The sequence below is a fragment of the Mesocricetus auratus genome, unplaced genomic scaffold, assembly GCF_017639785.1.
Source record: "Mesocricetus auratus isolate SY011 unplaced genomic scaffold, BCM_Maur_2.0 Super-Scaffold_100014, whole genome shotgun sequence".
Taxonomy (NCBI): Eukaryota; Metazoa; Chordata; class Mammalia; order Rodentia; family Cricetidae; genus Mesocricetus; species Mesocricetus auratus.
Genome location: NW_024429197.1, coordinates 56,905,307 through 56,929,478, shown reverse-complemented (window position 1 = coordinate 56,929,478; position 24,172 = coordinate 56,905,307). Strand labels below are relative to the sequence as shown.

The 24,172-nt window shown below is 39.8% G+C and overlaps 1 long non-coding RNA gene across 1 annotated transcript in view; it reads right to left on the bottom strand.

Annotated features, from left to right (window-relative positions):
• The window catches only part of LOC110343120, a 39,895-nt gene extending 26,746 nt beyond the window's left edge, over nt 1-13,149 (bottom strand). The window contains exons 1-2 of the long non-coding RNA XR_002385316.2: nt 13,093-13,149; nt 6,310-6,424 (exon numbers count right to left, since the gene is read on the bottom strand). This is a non-coding gene — a long non-coding RNA (uncharacterized LOC110343120). The remainder of the gene's footprint in view (nt 1-6,309; nt 6,425-13,092) is intronic.
• Nucleotides 13,150-24,172: the final 11,023 nt, after the last annotated feature.

Sequence of the window (24,172 nt, the reverse complement as noted above, 5' to 3'; positions counted from 1 at the left end):
AGGGAGTCTTTCTGACTCAGCATATAAAACAAAACAAAAAAACCCAGCAAGGTTCTTTTAAGAGGCTCTGCTAACGATTGAAAAGTTGTACATACAGCTGGAAGAGGCAGTGACCACATATCCAAGCCGGCAGCTTTTGCTGGATCTCAGCATAGACTGAGACAATGAGCTTGAATCATGCTTACGCCCGCCATCTTGGAAAAGCTGCAGTTTAAACAGCCACGGTTTTACAGATGAGACACGTGGCCAGAAAAACATAAAGATTTACAGTAAAGTCAGACTTGGATGAAGAAAAACCTCTAAAGGTTTACAGTGTGTCTAAAAATATACGTAGGACTGAGAGAGAAAACGAAACGGCATAGTGGTAAATAGAGAAGTCAACTGTGGTGGCGCAAGCCGGTAGGATTTGCTGCAGAGGCAGAGGCAGAGGCAGAGGCAGGCGGGTTTCCAAAGAGAAACCCTGTCTCAGAGAAATAAATATATGTAAAAGAAATAGAATAATAATAGATAAATAAATAAGCCACGTAAAAATGGAAAATACACAGAGAGTCTGGATACTGTATGCTAATGTTTTTCAGTTTTTTGATTGCTAAGGAAGGAACAACCACTGAAGTACACTTGATTATAAATGCTCCTGAATTAACTCAACTTACATGTTTTGAAAATGCCTTGACTTCAAAATTTAAGTATAAGGATGTGTTACTTTGGAAAAGAGTTTTAGTTTATGTTTCCACAGAGGATGAAAAGCTAAGGATTCCTTCCAGGCTTCTGTGGTTTGATGAACCAAGACCCCTGGAAGCAATGGCCCAAGTGATTCAACATCTAAAACAGCTAAGATGATGAAGCCTTACAGATCCCGAAAATAGGGACTTCTACAGGTTTCTGAGTTTCGTCATGATGCCCATGGTGTGAACAGTGCCCCCTTCCAGCATGAAGCAGTTTGGAATGAGTGACGTCCAAATCCCCATATTGCTTATAAATGTTTATTTGGAATGAGCGACATCCAAATACCAATATTGCTTATAAATCTTTGTTTTCATTTAAATGGGGTTGCTTATTATTGGTTGATGATCACAACCAATCTCTTTTTAAAAGAAAAAGGGAATTATGGTATGGAAATGAATACTTGGTATGGGTATGGTTTTTCATTTATTGATACAAATTCAAGGTCAATTATGTGATATGTATATTTCTCCTCTTGACTAAGTATTGTCCTTATACTGTTCTTTTAAAACATAATGCATAATTAAATACAGACTATAGATAGCTACTTATAATAGTCAGAATTTATAGTTAGGTAAGTTAGGTTTTCTAGATATATAGAGATGTATTTGAGACAGATAGATAGACAGTCTTCAAACCTTTCAAAGACCTTCAGAAAATGGCATTTAAAAGGATTTAGGTTTTTTCTTAATAATGAGAAATGTCTGCTCCTGGCAGCACCAATTACATCTGAGAGGAAGATGGGCATCAAAGAAACTAGTTATGGAGTTTGCTTTTAACATGGCAAGATTAGCCATTTGGGCAAGAAACTGCTCTTGCCTAGACTGTTTGACTATTGCTGTATAAACTGGACATTCAGGACCCATAGGAAGGTGACTGCTGAACTCAAATAGTCCTTCAGGGTTCCTGATTCATGGAAGAGTCTACGAGACTTTCTGCAGGACACAGAAAAATGACTGACAGACTGCTGATGCAGATGGACAGTTTGAAATTTCCTGCTTTGCTGAGAAGTCTTCTGGACACATTATGGCCTATGGGCTGAAGATGGATGCCCCAACATTACAGAGAAACTTCGGGTGTCTGTCCAGGCAGCAAGATGTCTCTGTCAATTCTAGTGTTTATATATTATCCTTCTGTGGTCTTTGATGGAGTTGAAGACAGATAGTTATAGTTTTCCCTAGTTATGATAAAAGATAAGCTACATATCAGACTTTGGACTCACAAGGATGGGATAGATGATATTTTCTTTAAATCTTGCTGAATGTTGACGGAGAAAATATTGTAACTATGTTCTTACTTGATACTGTTCTGTTAAAGTTAAGACCTTTCTTTTTGTTTAGACAGAAAAGAGGAGATGATGAGGAAAGTCCTGTGTATATGTCAATAAGGCACTGTTGGCCAATAGGGAAGCAAGATAGGTGGGATAATAGTCAAGGAGGACTCTGGATAGGAGAAACACATGAAGTCAAGATGTAACCGCCATCGGGATAAGAAGCCCGGAAACTTCACCGGTAAGAGAAATACTTAGATTAACAATTATGGGATGAATACTTAAGTCAGAGCTAGCCAGTAAGAAACAAGCAAGGCCAACAGCTTCATAATTAATACAGCGTCTTGTGTGTTATTTAGGTACTACAACACGGCAGAGCCCAGGAGACTGTCGGGGGATAAACCAAAGCTGCTGGCAAGGAAAAGGCTTCACTCTACACAATGCAGCCATTAAGTCATTCACAAACCCTACACCAGTTCTTCTCCACAATTAATGTGCATACAACACATTTGAGAAGTTTGATACAAGAGACGTTTTATCTGAGTAAACCTCATGCTCTTCAGTTCACACAAGCTCCCAAGTACCCTGCTGCTTCAAAGAGAAAACCACTTTGGGTCGCTAGCTCAGAGTACCGCTGTTTGTTAGAGCACAATATGAGCTATATGGGCAACAGGATGTTTTAATATCCACATTCCCAAGAAGCAAAAAGAAATATCAGAACCGAACTCAATATTATGTCAATCCAATATGTATCTATGTATGAGACTACACATTTAATTATACAGTTATTGTAGCACATGAAGGTACACAATGTATTAATTCAATGTCCCAAATATGTTTTCAACATAAAATTAACATTAAAAGTTATTAAGGTATCTTAGATTACTCTTCTTCATAGGCGAAAAACTTTAAGTATAGTAAACAAATTTCACACATACAACACACCTCTATTTGGACCAGTGTCCAGTAGCGGAAATGGAGAGATGGCTTGGTGGCTAAGAGCAGTTGGCTGTTCTAGCAGAGGACCCAGGTTCAGTCTCTAGCACTTACATGGCTGCTCACAACTGTGACTCCAGTTCCAGAGGATCTAAGCTGTCTTCTGGCTTCCACAAGCACTGCACATACGTGGTACAGACATATATGCAGGTACCCATGCACATAAAAAATAAATCTAAAAAAACGTGCTCTTGACACAAGTACTTAGTAGCCCTGGGTAGATAGCAGTTATCAAAACAAAATGACAGGCCTATAGCGCTAAAATAGAACTGCCTATTAACGTTTAGAGTCTACTAACTTTGGTAATATCATCTGAAAATATATGTATAAGTCTCATCCAGATATAGTAAGTCACGCGTGTACTCTCAGCACTTGGAAAGCTGAGGCAAGGGGATTGCCACAAGTTTAAGACCAGTTTAGGCTATGATGTAAAATCTTATCTTAAAACAATAAAAAATGAAGTGTCATTTGGAGAGGTGCTTATCTGCACATATGCACTGATGCTTGCCAACATACCTACGAAGCATGATTGTGTCAGTTACTCTTTGCCAACGTCCCACAAACTAGTGTCATCTGGGAAGAGGGAACCTCCATTAAAGAACTGCCTCCATTAAATTAGCCTTTGGGCATGTCTACATGGCATTTTCTTAATTTCTTCATGATTGTTGATATGGAAGAGGCCAGCCTACTGTGCATGGTATCTAGATGGGTGGTCCTACATTGTATATGAAAGAAGATGAGCAAGCCATGGGAGACAAGCCAGCAAACAGTGCTCCTCCAAGATCTCTGCTTCAATTTCAACCTCCATGCTGCTACATTGAGTTCCTGCTCTGACTTCCCTCAATGGTGGATTGTGACCTCATTGTTAGAGGAAATAAATCCTTTCATATCCAAGTTTCTGTTTTGGTCATGACAGCAACAGAGAAGCAAACTGAGATGATAACCCACAAGTTTCCTTCTCTGGAGGGAAGCTATGAACTCTCTCCCAGGCCATGGACCCTGGTACCCTCGGGAGAACATAATTGTCCCTTCCTCATCTCTGATGTTGACAGGAGCTCCAGTGCGCCATTCTCAGGGAGCTCTGCTTCTCCTGATCTCCCAAGTTTGATTAAGGATTGTCTAACAATTGCCAAGAGCTCAATGGCTAGGAAAAGAAGGAATAGGTCTTCTGATGACACTCCCATCCCAATGTCACCCTGTCTATAAATGGTAGACATTGTAAGAGTTAACAAGAGTTAAATACAAGCAAGAGATTGAGGAAAAGAACAATTACAAATAACACTTAAAAATAAAAGTTGTCCTCCTAAAATTATATCTTAACAAACAGGAAGTGCTGAAGTAAAAATCCAATTTTTTATTTTCATATTTTCATAACATGTATCATCTAAGTTACAATATATTAAACATATGTCTAAAAATACACACACACACAAATATACAGACTATGTGCTCACAATGATGTGTAGAAGGATGATAGAGATTGCCTGGTAAATGTGGTCAAATGCTACTTCTGGATGATCAGATTTGATGTTTTAATTTTACTAGTATATTTTTTCAATATTAATTCTTATTAGTTCTTTGACATAGTTTTGATCATATTCAACCCTTCTTCCCTCAACTCTTCCAAGATATACTTCTTTCTCTATCTACCTCACCCAAATTTGTATCCTTTTTTTTTAAGTCTTCAAGACCAATGTGTGCTTCCAAAGAATTATGCACACTGCAATGTGTTCAACTTGCCAAGAACTACACTCATAGAGAAAACTGTTTCTCCTTTTTGTAGAAGCTAACTGTTGTCAAACACTCCATGGCTAGGAATAGAAGAAATGGAGAACTCCCATGCTAGGATTTGGTCTGGCTTAGGCTTGCACAGGTTTTAGGCATGGTATTAAAATTCCTCAGTGCATAGGTGTAACTGTCCTGCTGTGTCCAGAAGACACTGTTTTCTTGTAGTTATCCACCATCTCTGGCTTTTATACTGTTTCTGTTCCCTATTTCTGCATCAATGTGATGTATGTATGTATGTATGTATGTATGTATGTATGTATGTGAGTATGTCCCTCCCCTTTAAGGCTAAGAATACCACAGCCTTATTCTCTACAATTGGCCAGTTGTGGGTTTCTTTATTAGTCACTACCTACTACAAATGGCAGTGTCTCAAATGAGGGTTGTGAGATATATTGATCTATGCATATAATAATAAGTCATTAGAAGTTGGTGTAAACAATGTGATCATTTAGCAGCATGATGGTATTAGGTTCTCCCCCAGAGCCTAAAATCAGACTACCTATAGATTCTTGGATTGATAATAGTATGATGTGTGTGTTTCATTTTGTGGAGTCAGTTTTAAATCTGACCATACAGTGGTTGGTCATTCCCATGTTTCATGGGGGGAATGCTCTTCTATATGCTAAGACTATGTGATTTTTTTTTGGTTGATGAATAAAGCTGTTTTGGCCAATAGCTTAACAAAGTAAAGCCAGGCAAGAAATCTGAACAGGTATAAACAAAGGTAGTAGGTGGGTTTGAAAAGAAGCCTTGTATCCACAGGGGAGGCAAGATGCCAGGATATCACCAGTAATCCAAGACCACATGGTAATACACAGGTTACCAGAAATGGGGTAATAATTAAGAGAGAGCTAGCCAGTAAGAAGCCTAAGCCATTAGCCAAATGATTGTAACAGATATTAAGCCTCAGAGTGGTTATTTCATAGCAGCTGTGGAGACCCAGTGGATGGGAAGAAAACAGTCTGGTGGAACTGAGATAGACAGAGAAAGTCTCCTTCTACACGTTGCTCATAGCATATAATGTATCTGTGAGTATTTCTTATATGGCAGTCATTATTGTAGCTCAAAACACTCATAGTTGGGTATTATTGATTATTAATTTTTATTAGCATATACTGTGTTCTTAAGGGTTTCTATTGCTGTAAAGACACACCATGACCACAGCAGGTCTTATAAAGGAAAACATTTAATTGGGAATGGTTTGCAGTTCAGAGGTTTAGTTCATTGTTGTCATGGTAAGCATGGTAGCATGCAGGCTGACATGGTGCTAGAGAGGTAGCTGAGAGTTCTACATTTGGATACACAAGCAAGAGGAAGAGATTGACTCACTGGGCCTAGCTTGAGCATCTGAAACCTCAGAGCCCACTCCCTAGTGAAATACCTCTTCCATCAAAGCCACACCTTCTCCAACAAGGCCACACCTCCTAATAATGCCACTCCCTATGGGCCTTTGGGGGCCACTTTTATTCAAATCACCACATATACTGTGACTATTCTATTTGTTCTATTTACCATCTCTCTTTTATATTCACCTTTTACTTTTCTTCTAACACTCTTCGTTGAAGCCACCGATTTGAGTGATTCCTGTTTCTCAGCATCCCTGACTGGTGACTAAGTTCTTCTCCCCAGGATGTTCACATTTAGAACCTACAATACATAAGAATGTTATCAACATCGTGGTCCATGTGGTCTCCAACTCCCATTGTTCCTACTACAGCATGTTAAGTACTCATTTGTTTCCCACCATCTGGTCTGTTAAAAACCACTTCGTGTTTCAATGTTGTGTTCAGAGTGCTATTCTACTTCATCTTTCCACTGTTTTCCTTTGTGTAGGCAGTCAGTATTGCATTTCATCTGTGTAGCACAGACTTCTAGACACTTTCTCATGATCGCAAGTGACAAGCTCTTTGCGCCAGAACTGACTCCAGCTAGCCTTCTGTACATGCCATGAGTATTTATACAAGAAACTCTTCTGGTGTATATAAGCCAGTGTTAATTTGTTAACATGATTTTAAACATTTTAATTTCAAACATAATTTGGAACAGTTTACAGTAAACAGTGAAGTAGAAGTAAAGAGGAATCATCTGACAAAGAGTAGAGAATCCAGTACTGCCTGAGTACCTAGGGTGCAAGCATCATGCTGGTTGGTGCCTACACTGTGACCCCATGGTGATCCCAAGACTCCTCCACAGTGAGAGATAATATTCAGTAGCCAGAATTACAAGTCAAAATTTAACAGCAACAACAAAAACTGGGATCAGTTGTGCTTGAAACAGCTCCAATACTTACTAATATCATGAGCCCTGATTTCTCACCTAAAAGGTGAATGGAGCGCAATATCTTCCATACAAGGCAAAGCTGACGTTAAAATGTGTGGTTTATTACAACTTGATATTCACCAAAATGTACTCACTAGTTGTGTTTATGAATGCTCTAAGCCTTGGAGATTCAACTACAATAAAAAAGCCCCCACTTGCCCAAGACTGCCATTTCAGTGAAGGGGAATAATAAAACATTAAAAATTATCTGAAATGGGAAGAAGACCTTCAATAATGAAGAATGACTGGCAGCTACTATCACAGTCCTACGGAAGAAGTCACTTTAGAAGGCAGTGTTGAAGAAAGAACTGAAGGAAACCACGGAGCAGGACAAGGATGTTGTGAAGGAAATAGGTATAGGGAGGCTCAGCATCTGCCTCCCCCTGTTGCATGGCTCAACTGCTTCTCAGCATCTCCTAACACAAATTTGACATCCTAACATATAAAGGTTGCTTTCCTAACTGCTCACTCTAGGCCATACACTTCAGGAAGGGAGGAATCTCCAGTGTTGACAGATTTTATCTCAGACTGCCAACAGTGTCTTGAATCCATTGAGGCAATCTGTCAGTTGCTCACGGCTCTGACAGATGATGTGGTAAAAAGCGGCATCAAGAAGAGCAGAACATTAGCAGGAGGAGTCTCTGTGGGTAGAAGCCCATGAGTCACTTAATGTGCCACCCAGAAGTGGCAAGACCAGTTGCTCTCTCTGGTTCTCCGAATCAAGCATCTGGTGTTTACCAGGCTTGGTGTGCTCCTGAGTTATTTCAGCCTTGTGGGTCTACTGATGAGCTTGTTCATTCCTAGAGGAGGAGATGAAATTCAGTGTTGCAATTTCTAGGAGAAAGCACAAAGTTTTGTCCTTTTCAGACATTTGTCATGAGCCAAGTGCCGCTGTGTTCTTTCAAAGATGCCAGGAAAAATTGAAATGCAGGGTGAATGATGACTGACATGTTGATCATTTCTCTTAAGTATGACTCCGCTTTTTCTTATTTGATCCAATTTTTATTTTGCTTGTTTTCATTAATAGAATTGTTTTGAGCATTATCCATGTTACATGATGTGTTGGATATTCCTGGTTGTTAACTCTACTACATTTAGAATTAAAGCCCCAAAAAGGAGGGCACACATTAGAGGAGATTTTTGTTTAATTTGAGTAGGATCTAATCTGGATCTTTGAGTTAGGAAGACACATGTCTTTAATCTAGACCTTTAAGCAGGAAGGCACATCTTTAATCTCGGCTACTCCTTGTGCTGGGAGCCAATATAGCGACGTAGAAGAAGGAAGCTTTTTCTTTGTGCCTGCTTGCTCTCACCTTGCTAGCAAATGCATTTCTTCACTGGCATTAGGGTCCTTTCCTACTTCTTTGGGATCCCAGCATCTACTGAAGACCAGCCGAGACATCCAGCCTTGCAGATCATGCAAATTCTGGATTCTTGGCCTTTCCATTCATAGTCAGCCACTGTTGGATTAATAGGAACATAGCCTGCTTTTGATGTTCTTTGCTTTAATGAGAGAAGTCGTAGCATGTTTCCTTAGAGGAAATTCAATGGAATGAAAAGAATGATTGTCAGACAGAGGGAAAAGGCAATATTCTGAGCAGGACAGGGAACATGAGACTTGGTCCTTGGCAGGAACATCGGGCACCTGTACAAGCATGGAGAGACAATACAGTGCCATAGGCAAAACAAATGCTCGATAAACAGAAGTCAATATGTTTGATGGATGTGCTATCCTCAGGGACCTTAACTGCAGATCTAAAAGCTGAAAATTAGAGGAGGGATTCCAAAGGCCTTTCTGTGTTAACTCTGTTTGAAATCTGTCCTTTGCTATGTGTGGAATTCCTCCCTTCTTTATCTCCTCCTATCCAAATCTATCCTTTATGTACACATGTGTTCTCCTTAAGTTTCCCATAATTTTCTCAGTTGTGCAAACTTTATGTGTAAATTTACAAATGCAGCTTCTAGCTTCCTTAGTTATATTAGCTGGATACAGAAATCCCTGCTTTAGTGAAGTATAAACTAAATATAAATTTAATATCCATTCTATGTTTTAATTGCGACCTCAGGATCTACCCGAACATAATATGAAATGAACAAACATGAATAAAAAGGCTGACTTACTTAACAAAGCTTATGTGTCAGTGTACTCAGCTGAACAGGAAAAATTAAAACCTTACATAGTCTAACAAGTTATTTGAAATGCAGATTAGATGTTTTTCTGTAGACATATGAACATCTTATTTGCCAGTCTACACATGTGAATGAATACAGTAGAGACTCAGAATAGTTTCCCAGTAATATTCAGAAAAACAGCAATGACATCTTCTGAAGTTTTCACATCAAGTTCAACAACTTTCCTTTTGAAATAGTTCGTCCATTTTAGAGACAGACTGTTTATCTCTTGATGATCCCTAAAGGGTATTTAAATCAACTGAGTGTTGCTGTGCTGATATAGAATGCTATCCTTGTAGATGTCAGTCAAGTGCAACATACAAAATTTATACCCAAAAGTACTGGAGATAAATATGCAAAAGAATAAGACACTGCCTATCAAAGTCCCCCTTTCCTTACTTTCACAGCAAAACTGTAATCCAAAGCATTAAATTATTACAGAAGTCAATCCCAATTCATTCCTCTTGAGGTCACCAATATCAGTACTGATTAATTCAATAAATTTCTTTAGAAAGGAGAAGAAACTGTGCAAGAGTCTTCTCACTATGCAGCCAACAGACTTCAGGAGTAAGTCACACATGTTTCAAATACATTTCTATTGGATTGCATGGGTGAGGCATCATTTGAAGGTGATGAGACCTGCCACACGGAAGCATGAAAACCAACACTGTTCACACACCAGCACATACATTCATCTATCAAAAAAGCATTAGGACTCAAAGAAAAGAGTGATACCATGAGTTCTGCAAGACAGATGTGTCTACATATCCATCAAAACTGGAAAATCAAGCAGCCCTGGAAGGATTGGCATTGCTCATGTTCTACCTGACAGCATATTCCAGTCTTTAGTGACACAAAGCTTATAGAACCCAAAGAGAATGAAAATGTAAGTTTAAAATCCAATCATAAGAAAATGACAAAGAAGTTAATAGAATATCCTACTCCCCTCTGAAAAAATGTATGAGTGACACTTGTCCCTTATAATTATTAGAAAAGTACAATATTCACACTCACTACACAGCAATTGGGGTCATTAAAGCAAGCATTGGTCACACCAAATTCTAGGAAAGATGTGTTGAAGAGAAAGTTTCCTTTTGTAGAGAATGCAAAATGAAAAGACCACTTTGAAACAAACAAATTGATGTTAAGGTGTGTGTGTGTGTGTCTGTGTGTGTGTCTGTGTGTGTGTGTATCTCCATGTAGCCTTGTCTTACTGGAGAATACCTGGGTGTCCAACCTCCCTGGTGGCTATGTAGCACCTTTCCTTTGTGTTTCTTTTCCCTGCCTCTTTGGAATTCCTGCTTAGCTAAATTCTGTCTGTCCATTGGCCAAAACAGCTTTATTCATCAACTAATAAAAGATATAGAAGGACATTCCCCATCATCTCCTTCTTCCTATCTAAAATAAAAAGGTTTTAACTTTAACATAGTAAAATTATATATAACAAAACAGTTATTGGGTTAGTATTATAATTACAATATTTAGCTCATTTACATTATTTTAACAACTATTAGTTATAGACAACTTACATTGATATAGATTCTTGTATATTGATATTTACGTAAAATTATTTTTGTATCGTTACAAACTTGAAATTATATTTCTTATATTGTGTAGGTTCCTCTTTCTATTTACAATGTTTTTACACACTAATACAATGTTAATTCATCATATTATATGTATGTATGTTTCTACATACATAAGTTAAGATATTTTGCAAGCTGATACATTTAAGGATATTTTGTCACTATATAGTTCTACCTCTGATTAAGATATTTACATATACATATACCGTTACAATTTCATTGTCCTCATGCTGCCACATCTGTTAAAAGATTGTTTATTTTTATATGTAAAGCTTCAGGCAATAAGCAATATATGTTATTGAGAATTACAGGTTACAGTCACCCATACTTCTCATACCCAGTTTTGCTAGTCAGGTTTTCTAGATGCACAGAGATGTACCCAGCATAGATATTTGATCTTCAAACATCTCCCCTTTTTTGGAACTTGTTCACATGCTGGTCTAAGTCATTTATGTCTGCTGAATACTTCTTTACAAAATTCATGTTTTCTCATGGGACTCACCAAAGCCACTATCACAGTCTGAGGTCACTGATAGACTGACCCCTTTAATTTGTGGGTGAACACAGCATTATCTGTCCTGGAGAGCTGGGTAGAAAACTCCACTTTCTTGAGTTCTTTACTGTCATTTTTATATTATTTCTTTCTCTTTTTGCTATCAGACTCATTCCATGCAAGTTTTTGGATGCCAGAAAGAGTTCTTTAGCACAGTTTTACCTTGTGCTCCTTTTCCCCTTGTGTCTTGCCAACAATAATAAACATCAAGACATATCTTTAGCTCATCCTTTTTTACATGAGCAAATTTCCACTGGGTAGACATCTTGCCCCCCTCTTATGTTTTACTACATATAGGAGTGGCCATGCAACTTCTATGGCAGCCAGTTGAAATTGCTGTCCTGGTTTTAGGGCATCTCTATATTTACGAATAGGATCACAGTCATCAAGCAGGTGTGTCTCCCAGTACCACAGAGGAGATGGCAGCCTCACTAGAATTTCTCCCATGACTCTTTATTCAGACTTTCATTATGCATAGAGAACTTGGCCTTGGTATATGTCTCTGCACCCATTGTAGGGCAATGCAACAGCTGACACAACAAGATCTACACTATCCCAAACTTCATAAGGGAAGGCAGCCATTTGGGGGTCCCCCTCAGATACTCCACCCTCAGATGTCCATTCTTATCAATGCCATTGGGACTTTTAAAACTACTTAGAGGCATCCAGACCTTTAAACAAGGTATTAAGTGAGAGGTGTCCTTTAGTTTTGTTATAGTCCACTCTCTGATATAAAAAATAGTTATTAGTGGAATCTTTCTTTTCTTTTGATGTTCTCACAGCTTTATTTATAATGCACAGCTTTACAAAAAAGATCAAGAATCTGACATGGCAGCCTTAAAAGATCAACACCTCCATAAAATACAATATTATGAAGTCACTTAAAAGAATCCCACTAAGCTAGAGTTAAAAACAAAGCGAAGCAATTAAGTGAGAAAATAAAATATGTAATCAAATACACCTTAAAAAGACAGCAGTCTGGTGTTTGCAGTGGGTGGTTCGGTCCAGGAGAAGGCTACTGAAAAGAATTGACATGGAAACCATGTCTCCCATTTGTACTCTGGGTGATAGGTACCTCTTTTTCATTTATACCTTCTAATTATGAATTCATTCAATCAAAAAAAGATGCCAAGCTCATTAAACCAGTGAAGCCAGAATTTGGGGCCAAAGAAAATTGACTTTGCTTGCTTACTTACTTTGTTTTTGCTTTGTTTCGTGGTTGGCTACAGCAGAGATGAAGGGTAACTTTGGGGAGACAGGGAGGTGAACAGAATTGGGGTGTATGATGTGAAACCCCTAAAGATTCAATAAAAAAGTTTTAAAAAGTAAACTTTGCTTAGAACAAATACAAATGCTGGGCTTTATATCAGCCATGCTCACACACTGATAATTTATCATGATGGCACTGTTCTAGGGGCTAGAGGGACAGCTGAGTGACTAGCAGTTGGGTTCCCAGTACTTACTATGGCAGCTTACAACCACCTGAAACAAGGGCTCCAGTGAATCCTGCAACCTCACCTGGCCTCCACAGGCACCTTCACCTATGTAAGCAAATGTATTTCAATATGAAGAAGACAGCAGCACCCACAATGAGTTGTACAGAAATAGAGTATGACCTGTGAGTTGGTTTTCTCTCCTAATAACCCTGGAAAGTATGTTGATTTAAAACAAGAACCATCTCCTACCTCAGAATACAAACTTCCAAAAGCTTTCATGGAGCATACCTAGCAGAGAGATGAGCGGTAAACATTCTACATGGTGCCACACCCTGCTCTACCACTATTGTTACACAGTATCCTTTGTACACCACAAGAAGGGAAAGAGACCGTACCTATGGGATCATGAAACAGCAAAGTCTTTAATACCTCACTATGCAATCGGGGTAGCTGATTGATCAGGGCTGTAGGACAAGGACTTGAAATCTTGGAGGGGTTGAAGCAGGATTTATAAACACAAAACCACAAACATCTGTGCCAAGTCACAGTTACAGTTTTCCACCAATCAGAATTCAAAGATTAGAAGAGGCTTTCCCTATGTGTTCCATCATTGTCAATCCACACAGAATGTAACCTTTTCTGTCCAACCAATCAGATTCATTTTGTTGTCGTTGTTAGGAACAGCCATAATGTTTTAGAGAACTAAGCATTACAGAATGTTTCTATTGTTTAAGGGGGAAGTTGGTCAGCTACCGGAAAGTTCCCAGATCCCCTAGGGCTTGAGAATTTGAACTTTGTTTCACCCTAAGATAAAATGGAGTCTGAAGTCAAAATGGCAGTACTTAGGACAAAGTGTTTTTACCTGTTCCCAGCACTATTACAGCAGTACCACTATGTTCTTCATTCAAGGTAATAGAGTGATGTATTGGCATACTTAGTAAGTGGCAAGGAAAGGTCTAAATCGAGGGAGCATGGTTCCATGTCCTCAACCACTGTGACACACACTCATACTTCTCAGCAACAAGTCTAGAGCATAAACAGATAACACGACCGACATTTATACATGACTGCTTTCACAGCAAAGCTCTCCATGTGGGCTTCCCCAAAGTTTCCTCCTGGTCAAGCATCCTAACCCAAGACCCTCCTGCGACTTGTGCATGCTGGTGTTAATCTACTGTTTCCAAAGACTTACACATTCCTGGATGTTTCTACATCCCACATGCTCTAGGGTGCACTCAGCACTCTGTGAACCTGTGATGGGGAAGTCTTGTGTATATGTCAATAAAGCACTGTTGGCCAATAGGGAAGCAAGATAGGTGGTGCTAGGAGTCAAGGAGGATTCTGGGAAAGAGAGGCAGAATCAGTCATGATGTAGCTGCCATAGGAATAAGAGGTCCGGACCCCTTTCTCTGGTAAGAGAAATACTTAGCTTAACAATTATGGGGTAAATAATTAAGTCAGAGATAGCCAGTAAGAAACCAAGCAAAAGGCCAACAGCTTCATAATTAATATAGCCTCCTGTGTGTTCATTTGGGACTGATGCGGCTCTGGAACCAGGCTGGCAGGAAGATTTCACTCAACAAACCTGTAATGTACTTGACACCCATAGTAACTTGAGGAAAGAAGAAAATCAGTGTGCCTCCATTTCTTCCAAAGAACTTGTCCTACATTCTCTTAGTTCACTAACATTTCCATCATCTGCTGACTTTTTTATTAAATCCAGGTGATAAAGAAAAATAAAGTTCTAGTAAATGGGAAAATAAGGTTCCCAGCCCTACACATAAAGAAATCACAAACTTTACCAACAAATCCACCTGAAAGTCTAGCTAATCATAGTCTATTTCTACCCAGTGCTATGTGCCACATCTCAGGGCCAAGTCTTGGAGGCATTTTGATGGATCTGGATGGGGTAAGCATTCTGGCACTCAGGAGCCACAGAATACTGAATGTTACACAGCTCAGATGGAAAGGTATCCTGGAGCTCGGGAGCCAAGGACTATCACAGGCCACAGTAAGCATAGGAGCTTACAGCCCTGCTTCAGGGAAAGGATTCCCCAGTGTATTGGCTTGGCTCCAGCAGGGGAGGGGGATGTTTGCCCAGTGTAGCAGTTTTGCTCCGGCAAGAGAAGGTTTCTCAGCAAAGTTGGTACAGTTCAGCTTTGCTCCCTGGAGAGTGGAGAGCAGAGTGTAACAGCTCCACTATGCCAGGGGAAGGTTTCCCCAGCAAAAGTGTTACAGCCCTGCTGGCTCTGCTCTGCAAATGGTTGTCTCTGCCCCGCCTCCTCTGCTACCCCGAAAAAGAAGGTCTTCACCCAAAGCTCATCAAAGGGGTTTATTGGGAAGAAAGAATCCAGGAGAGCATGAACAGCCCCAAGCTGAACAGACACAGGGTTTATATAGGGCTTCCAGGATGGGCATTGGTCAGATTTCAATGATGAGCTCAGATTGGCTAGAGGTCCTGCTCAAGGATTGGATAGTTTCCTAACAGGGTTAGGGTTAGATTTGGCTCCGGTTTTAGGGCCAAAATGTGTTTCTTTCACTGGTCCTTTTTAGCCTTTTGGCTCTAGTTTTAGGGCTAGGATGTATTTCTTTCACTGGTTCTGGTTCCAGGGACAAAGTGTGTTTCTTTGGCACTGGTTTCAGGGTCAGGGTACATTTCTTTGATTCTGGTTGCAGGGCCAAAGTGTGTTTCTTTGGCTCTGCTCAGGGTGTGTTTCTTTGGCTGGACCCTTTTCCCTACAAGTCCGACTCGGGAGTTGCTACTACCATTGGAAAATCTTGTATGTGAAACACCAATGGAGAAATTAAACAACCTGGTAGCTGAAAATGTTCCCCATCAAATATATGCATCTATATGGTGTTTTTAAAGTTATTTAGTGTTCGTTATCTCTTCCCATACTCATTCCTCTACCCTGTCCTCCATCCCCCACCCTAATTAGTCCTTCTTGCTCCATTATTCACCATTTCCCCTTCATACCTTTCTGGTTCTATCTATTCTTTCTTGAGGTCCTCTGCTATTCTCTACCTCTCTCAAACTCTCCTACCTCAATACCCATAATAGCCCTTTGCCCTTCACTAGTTTCCTGTCTCCTATAGGTATTCCAATTTAAACACACACACATTTAAAGGTTCAAAGCCAGAATCCACATTTAAAAAAAAGAAAAGATGTAACATTCATCTTCCTGAATCTGGGTGACCTCCCTCAGTAAAATGTTTTCATGTTCTATTCATAATAATTTCATTTCTCTTAATATCTAAATAATATTTCATTGTTTGAATTACTACTTTTTTTGGTTTTTTGAGACAGGGTTTCTCTGTATGTGTTGGAGGTTGTCCTGGAACTTGCTCTGTAGATGAGGCTGGCCTCAAACTCACAGAGATTTGCCTGCCTCTGCCTCCTGAGTGCTGGAATTAAAGGCATGTACCACCAACACCTGATGAATTATTTCCTTTCTATTACCCTATTATGAATAGAGCAGGAATAACATTAATGAGCAAATGTCTATTTGTAAAATACATACACATATAGACATTTTAAATGGAGTTGCCCTATAGCTGAAGGACAATGCCTCTCGTTGACATCATAGACAATAAGAGAGCAGTTACCAATTACGGGTTACCTCTTTTGGAGAGAATTTGTTAGTGGGGGACTCATGCACCCTTGTCCAACATGGCAGCCTATTGCCATTCCTCTTGGTTACCCTCCAGAACATGATTAAGACTCTATTGTTAAAGGCACCACATATTTGTATCACAGAACACAGAAGTATCAAGTTTGCTACTGACCTGGATGCTTCATCCCTGTTGCCAAGCTTTCATAGAACTAGATGGCACTATGCATGTAATCAATGGTTTTACCCAACTGGGAACCCTGAAAGTCACAAATAACAATAAACCCAACAAAATATGCTACAATAGTGGCAGGAATGTTAGGGGAATAACCAACCATTTTCTGATAGGATTTAAGACTTGCTCCATAGGTCAGAACTCTTGCCAATACCATAAATGAAGCAAAACAAACAACAACAAAAACAACAACAACAAAAACCAATGGCTAGCTAGATCATAACACCAGGGGAAGAATTTGCTAAATGGATATAGTACTAATCCAATTCCTAATTGTCTTCCAAAATCATCAGAGAAGCTTCATTTTGCAGTATATGGTGACACCCACCACTGGTCAAGGTGAAGGATATAAAAGACTGTGGACTATTCAGCCATAAACGAAACATCTACACACCTTCTCAAAGTTTAAGAACTGGGGAGGAAGGGGCAGACTGCAAAAGCCATATGGATGATTACAGTGAAGCAGTATTTTCAGGATACAACAGGACAGTTGAATATGAGAATTTACTGTGAATGTAGCAGCAAACACAAGATCTGCACAAGACGAGCCAAACAAATCCCCAGCATGGGGGACAGTACTAGTCATGAAATACTACACTGTCTGAGGGGATGTTGGCAACTACAGCACTAGAGGGGAAGACAGCTGTCTTCAAGAATGCAGCCCCTGAGAGGTTACCCATGATCTAATAGACAGTCCCAGATCCACACAGTATTGGCAGCATCAAATTGACTCATTAGGTTTCCTTTTTGAAAACATGAACAGATGAAATTGGGAGGGAATAGTGATGGAGTTTAGGGAGGAATTGAAAGGGAGGTAATGAAGGATGGACTTGGTCAAAATGTATCTTATATATGCGTAAAATTCTCTACCAGCAAAAGAATAAATACAAACGTGCATGTATCTTTAATTTCTTAGCCATTATTTAGGCTTTGCATATTTGGACCGACAGCCTCCAAAACAATACAGAGAAACCCTGTCTCGTAAATACCAAACACACACACACACACACACACACACACACACACACACACACACACACACACACACATTCACTGATAAACTGCAATCCAAAGTATTTTTGTGCATTTGCTTTGACCAATTAATTCAATGGCACACAATATCTCAGCTCCATTTTTTTGTAGTATCTTTCAGCTAATGGGTTTTGGTAAGTGTCCTGAGAGTTGTTTTGGAGGAAATTAGAGACAATGAGATGGCAAGCATATCTTCTTCAGTCTCAACTTCCACAGGGTATATGAGCACATTCCACATCTGTCAGGTGCTAGAGAAGTGCAAGTTTACTGTGGGCTTCTCCTCCCACCCTGAGATCAGAATTGCTGCAGCCCCTGTGGATTCCAACTGCTCCATCCCTGAGAAATAGTCTCAGTGTCAAAATTGGTAATTAACCACAACTCCCACTTTAAAAGTAAATCTGAGTTAAGATATACCACAAAAAAATGTTTCCTATTGTTACCTGCCTACTTCCAACTTTAATTCCATCTTCTTTGTGCCAAGGTCAACATTCCAGTAGTAGCAAAATAAACCTTTATGCCAGTGTTACCCTGGCCCAAGGCCTCTCTTCTACAGAAAGCACAGACCTCTTTGAGTCCTATCTTCAGCCACCGCTGGGGGCCTGAGCTCACTTGCAGATAAAGTAGGAGACCCCATTTGAAAGCCTTGCAGGATGAATGCAGAGTAGACCATTTTTAAAGTGTTGAATGTGCCTTTTAAAGGAATGTTTGAAATGTTCTCAACGACAAATTCTCTGATTGTTGGGGTAGAAGAAGCAGTTATTAAATGTGGAAGTAGGCTAATCTGAATTGCCAGGGTCTCTCCTGAGTTCAGACTAGGCACTGATCACAATTACATCAGAACCCAGATTCCCCACAAGTGAGATGGAAAGAATGAAAAGGAAACAAAATGGACATGAACTAGAATGGAAAGTGTGGGACCGAAGTTCCTGTGGCCTAGTAAGGAAATGATCATAAAAAATACTTGACTCTCTCTCTCCTCCTCTCCACACCTCTGACGTTTTAAGCAGTCAGCTGGTTTTTATAGACGTGGCTTCTTTTCATGAATCCTTCATGCTAGCTTCCTCCTCTCTTCATTCTCTTTCATCACTGACTCTCTGATTAAATCCTAGATGCATTTTAGAAACTGAACATCAGCAAAGCCATAGGTAGAAAGACACAAAACAATATTATGAGCATCGGGCAAAAACACCTCCTAGTTGCAAATAGTCCTTGCAGGAGCATGGTGAGAAGTTATTGGGCATGAGAAAAGTATCAAGAAATCTGGGGTCTGATCCTTATATATTGTATTGATTTTCTAACACTTTTGCAAAAACTGATGACTAATTTAGCAACCAGAACTAATGTATTATTTACTGAGAAGCAGCAGCAGCATGGTAAGTTATGATGGGGCTCTGTTTTTTATACTCTTTTCCAAAAACCTCATATACCCTAGACTTCTATTTCCTATTACTGGTCCTATATGCTCTGCCATAACAATTCTATGTATTAAGAGCACATGTCTAGTGAATATTGACCAAGCCTTTCTCTCTTTGTTGGTTTGTTTGTTTGTTTTCCTTTTAAAGGAATTCTAACATGTTGTAAAGACAATGTATGGCCTGTAAGCCAAAACTACTACAATATCTGAATAGAATACCTGTTCAAGGAAAATAAAGCAAGCTAAGCTAAATGCTATACCAGTACTCTAGTTAGTTTTTGCCAGTCAACTTGACCCAACCTGAAATCACTTGAGAAGGGAGTCTCAATTGAGGGAAGATATAGATCTGATTGGCCTGTGGACATGTATAAGGGGGGTTATCTTGAGTGTTAATTGATGTAGCAGGTCTCAGACCACTGTGGTCAGCATCACTCTCTGGGCAGGTGGTCCTGGGCTATAACAGAGAGCCAGCAAAGCATAAGCAAGCAAGAGAAGTGTTTTGTTTGCTGTGAGCATGCAAGAAGTGTTTTTCTTTGATGGTTTCTGCTTCGAGTTCTTTTGTGAGGTCCTGCCCTAACTTCCCTCAGTGATAAACTATGACTTGGAAGTGTATGTGGTATAAAAACCTTTCTCCCCTAAGCTGCTTTTGGTCATCATGTTTTATAATAGCACCATAAACACCAGAATAGTCAGTCCCTGTTAATGATAAGGATATGGAGCTTGCAATATACCAGTACTGGAACCCCCAGAAGGGAACTTTCTGGAGCTTTCCAATGGGCTCCAGCCCTGAGGAACATGGCCTGTTCTCAGTACTTCATTCTGTACCACCTGGGACCAGAAACTCAGTGAGGGATGGCGTCTGGGTGGACATATGCCTTTGGGTGCCCTCTTCAAGGACCAGCTATTGCCATGTTCAGTGCACCCGTGTTCCGCTGTAGGGATATGCTAGTCCTGGAGACCAATGAGTATTAGCAACCTAAAAGTTCCAAAATAGTGGGCATTTCTACCACTGATCACCTTAATCTGGCAGAATTTTTTCATAAGGAGTTGTTTTGATTGGCACCCTAAAATCCTTCAAGATGAGCATTTTTATATCAGACATGCAGATAAAGAGTTTGCCCAGCTGGTTTTTGGTCTTGCTTTGGCCCAGTAGTTACTCACTATGCTCCATTCCCTAGGTTCTGAAATGGTAATGTTTGTCCTGTGGTATTATAAGTTGGAAGTGTGCTATCTGCTTTTTGAATTTGATTTTTGACAGGTGATAGCAAGAGACTGTCATTTGTCTCAGAAGAGACTTTGGACTTCAGATGTTGAAATAAGTTTGAGACTGTTGTAGACTATGGGACTTTTGAAGTTAGACTGAATGCATTTTTGCACTACAATATGGCAATAAGCCTTTGAAGCACAGCAAGTTGAAGGTGGTAGTTTGAAAGAAAATGGCCCCCAAAAGGAGTGTCACTATTAGGAGGTATGGTCTTGTTGGTGCCTATGGGGGGGAGCTTTCAGGTCTGTTTTTCAAGCTTCACTCAGTGTGACATTCAATCGACTTTTTGATGCCTTCTGGTCAACTCTTTGTAAGAGTTGCCATGGTCATAGTGTCTCTTCACAGCAATAAAAACCCTAACTGAGAGATGGGATGATTAATACTCACACAAATGGTGTTAGTTCCCCTGCCTTTACATAGGGTTTTGCTTCAGTCTTTTAGGATGAAATATATTTGTGTTCTCTCCTTCCATTGAACTAGTTTGACCTGTGACTTTGCATTTGTAACTAAAAGTGGCACTGGCAAGTTATGACTTCACAACAAACGTTCTCAAAACTCTGTCATGAAACAGACTGATTCCATGCTGGAAGAAGTTGGACAGGGCCAGTGTGTGCTAGTTGTTTTGGCTTCTTCCAGTTAGAAGACTTGCACATCAGAGGAGACTCAGCAGCTCAAAGTGCAACAAACTAGAGGTTTTACTACTCATATGTCAAGGGAAAAGGCTGGTTATTGGTCTGGGCTTCACTGCATCCAGACAGTGTCTCTGTGCGTTCTCTCTTCTTGGGCTCAGTGGAGAGAATTCAATGGACTCAATGATAGCCTGGGATGTCCAAGAGGATATGGAGTATGTTGTAGTTTTATAATTTAACTCTATGTGTCTCAAAGCATCTCTGACATACTCTAAAGACCAAAGTCATTACAAAGGCCTAGTCATATTGCAGAAGAGTGATGCCATGCTAGAAGGGGGAAATCAAGATCTATTGGGACAAGAAACCATATAGCAGCTATTAATGGAAAACCTGACATGACACAGGACTTGAACCTAAGGTGATTGGTGGATTGGTGTTCCAGTCCAGGTGGCAGATGGGAGATTTGAAGCTATCACTGAGAAGCAGTGACTTTTTTTTGTCCTTACATTTTAAATTTTTATTTTTAAATTTAAATTAGAAACAAGGTTGCTTCACATGTCAATCCCAGGTCCGTTTCCCTTTCCCTCCCCTCCTCTCACACCCTCCCACCAAACCCCTCAATATCCCCTCATTTCCCCAGGGAGGGTGAGGCCCTCCATGGGGGTGTCCATAGTCTGTCATTTCATCCAGGGCAGGGCCTAGACCCTCCCTCAAGAGTCCAGGGTGAGAGTGCATCTCTCTTTGTTAGATGGGCACCCAAATCCACTTGTATGCCCGGGATAAATACCGAGGCCCAATAAACCTTCAGGGGGGTCTAGATCAGTCCCATGCTGGATTCCCAGATTCAAGAGTTAACCCTTGTCAGGTCAGCTGTTTCTGGGGTTAAACCAGCCAGTCTCAGTCCTCCCTCTCTGTTACTGGATTCCTTGAGTTCAGCTCAGTGCTTAGCTGTGGGAGTCTGTCTCTGCTTCCATCAGCCATTGAATGAAGGTTCTGTTTCCCAGACTCTCTGGCAGTGGGATTGTAGGCTAGCACTCCCCAGATCTATGTTTAAAATCCATATATGAGAGAGTACATACCATGTTTGTCTTTTTGTGACAGGGTTAACTCACTCAGGATGGTTTCTTCTAGTGCCATCATTTGCCTGTAAATTTCAGGATTCCCTTGTTTTTTTCTGCTGAATATGAATAGTACTCCATTGTGCAAATGTACCACATTTTCTCTATCCACTCTTTGGTTGAGGGGCATCTGATACTTGAGTAGAGAAATGAAACAGAAATATAAAACTAAAAGAGTATGACTGGATAGAGGAAAATTCTGGCCTCCTGAGATGATCCTATTTAACCCAGGCAGGGTTTCATTGTCCGATAACTAATCTTATTGTGCCTTGAACACAAATCAAGTTGACTGTTATCTTTGTAAAATCTAGTTCTTGTCATATTGTGTTACTGTAAACAATTTGCCTCAGTATAGGATGGGGTTAATTCAAACCCGTGTTTCACAATGAGCTTGCCAATTAACAAATACCCACAAGCCTTTAAGGAATTGAAATGAAGTTTGTGTTATTTCATTCTAGTGGGAAAATGATTCCCATGTTTATCATAGCAAAAACTGCAGACAAAGACAGTGCAACTCCCCCACCCCACTTAACCTCTATGCAGGAAATTTGGTCTAAAAGTAAAATAATTTTAAACAGCACGTGACATACTCAAACACACACACACAGTCTGAGTGTGACCTAAGGTTTAAAAGAAAAGTTTTAGGAACTACAGAAAAAAAAGTAATGACCCAAGCTAGCCGAGTAGCAGATCGTCAGTGGAGTAACAGGGACTTTTTTGGTTAGGCTTTGCTTTTGCCAAGAAACTCCATGTTTATTTTTTCATTCCATAGGAAAGCACTTCTGTAAAATCAGTCATTAGTTCCCCCTCTATGGCATGTAAATGCTTTTGAAAGAATCTGGAAGTGATGTGAACTAGAGATGCCACAGAGAATGCTCAAACCCAAAGGGTTTTCTGCTAACATTTCTTCCATCCATTCCAGAGGTTCCTTCTATGTACTCTAGTCTACTAGAAATGTAGCTGTTTGCCTGAGTCCTCCAGTGGCTCAGAGACACTTGGTCCCCAGTTTTTTCCTCACTATTCCTGATTTTGCTTTGATTAACAAGAAGGCACTGGAAGAAGGTTATTTCTACCAAGCATCTATCTTAAAGCACAAACAATGACTCTGAGAAAATAAAGTTAATATATACCTTAGACCTTTCTATTCACCACCTATCGAAAGAGACAATGGCTTCATGAAAAGATAGCAGTTAATCATCTATGTGGAAATAATGTTGTGTTTCACACAACTCTTTTTTTTAATAAAAGGTCTGATCTTATACCCCTGATTGTATAATTTTGCACAGGGCTGACACCCGGCTTGACACCCTCAGTCACTGAGCAGAGCACACAGGAAAATATACCTTATTGCATCATGTGTATAATTATTGTCTTTCTCTACCATGTGTCTGATTTCTGGAAGTTTCAGACACTGCCTCATCTTGCAAAGGTTTTAAGCAATAGCTTAGAAAACTTTCAGATTTTGTTCAGAGCTGAAGCTTACTATCACTTGGGTAACTGCTTTGGAGAGTGCATCCACGCTTTGATAATTAAAGCGTTCAATTATGTATACAAAATTTGAAAATTCATAAAAGTCAAATTTATTATTTTTATGTGGCAGTGTGTATGCCTCCATGCATTTTCATGTACCACGCAAGCATAATAGCCTGTGGAATCAGAAGAAAGTGCTGTATCATCTAGGCCTGAAATTGCAGGTGTTTGTGAACCAAGCCCAGTTCCTCTACAAGAGCAGTAAATGTTTTTAACCACTGATCCATTTCTCCAGCCCTAGTATTTAATAAATTCCTTAGAACAAATAAATGAAATCATTTTTTAAAATATGAGCAAGAGTAAGAAACTGGATTCATCTTGAGGAAAATGAGAAAACTCTCACCAAGGAAGTGAATTTCATTAAATCATAAAGTAGGAAACTGAAATATGAATAAGAACATTGGCATAGCATTGTTAATAGTCCATCTAATGTGACATATGACCCTACATTCTGAAGCCTTGCATGAGCATTCATTCATAGATTGTTTACAGCTGT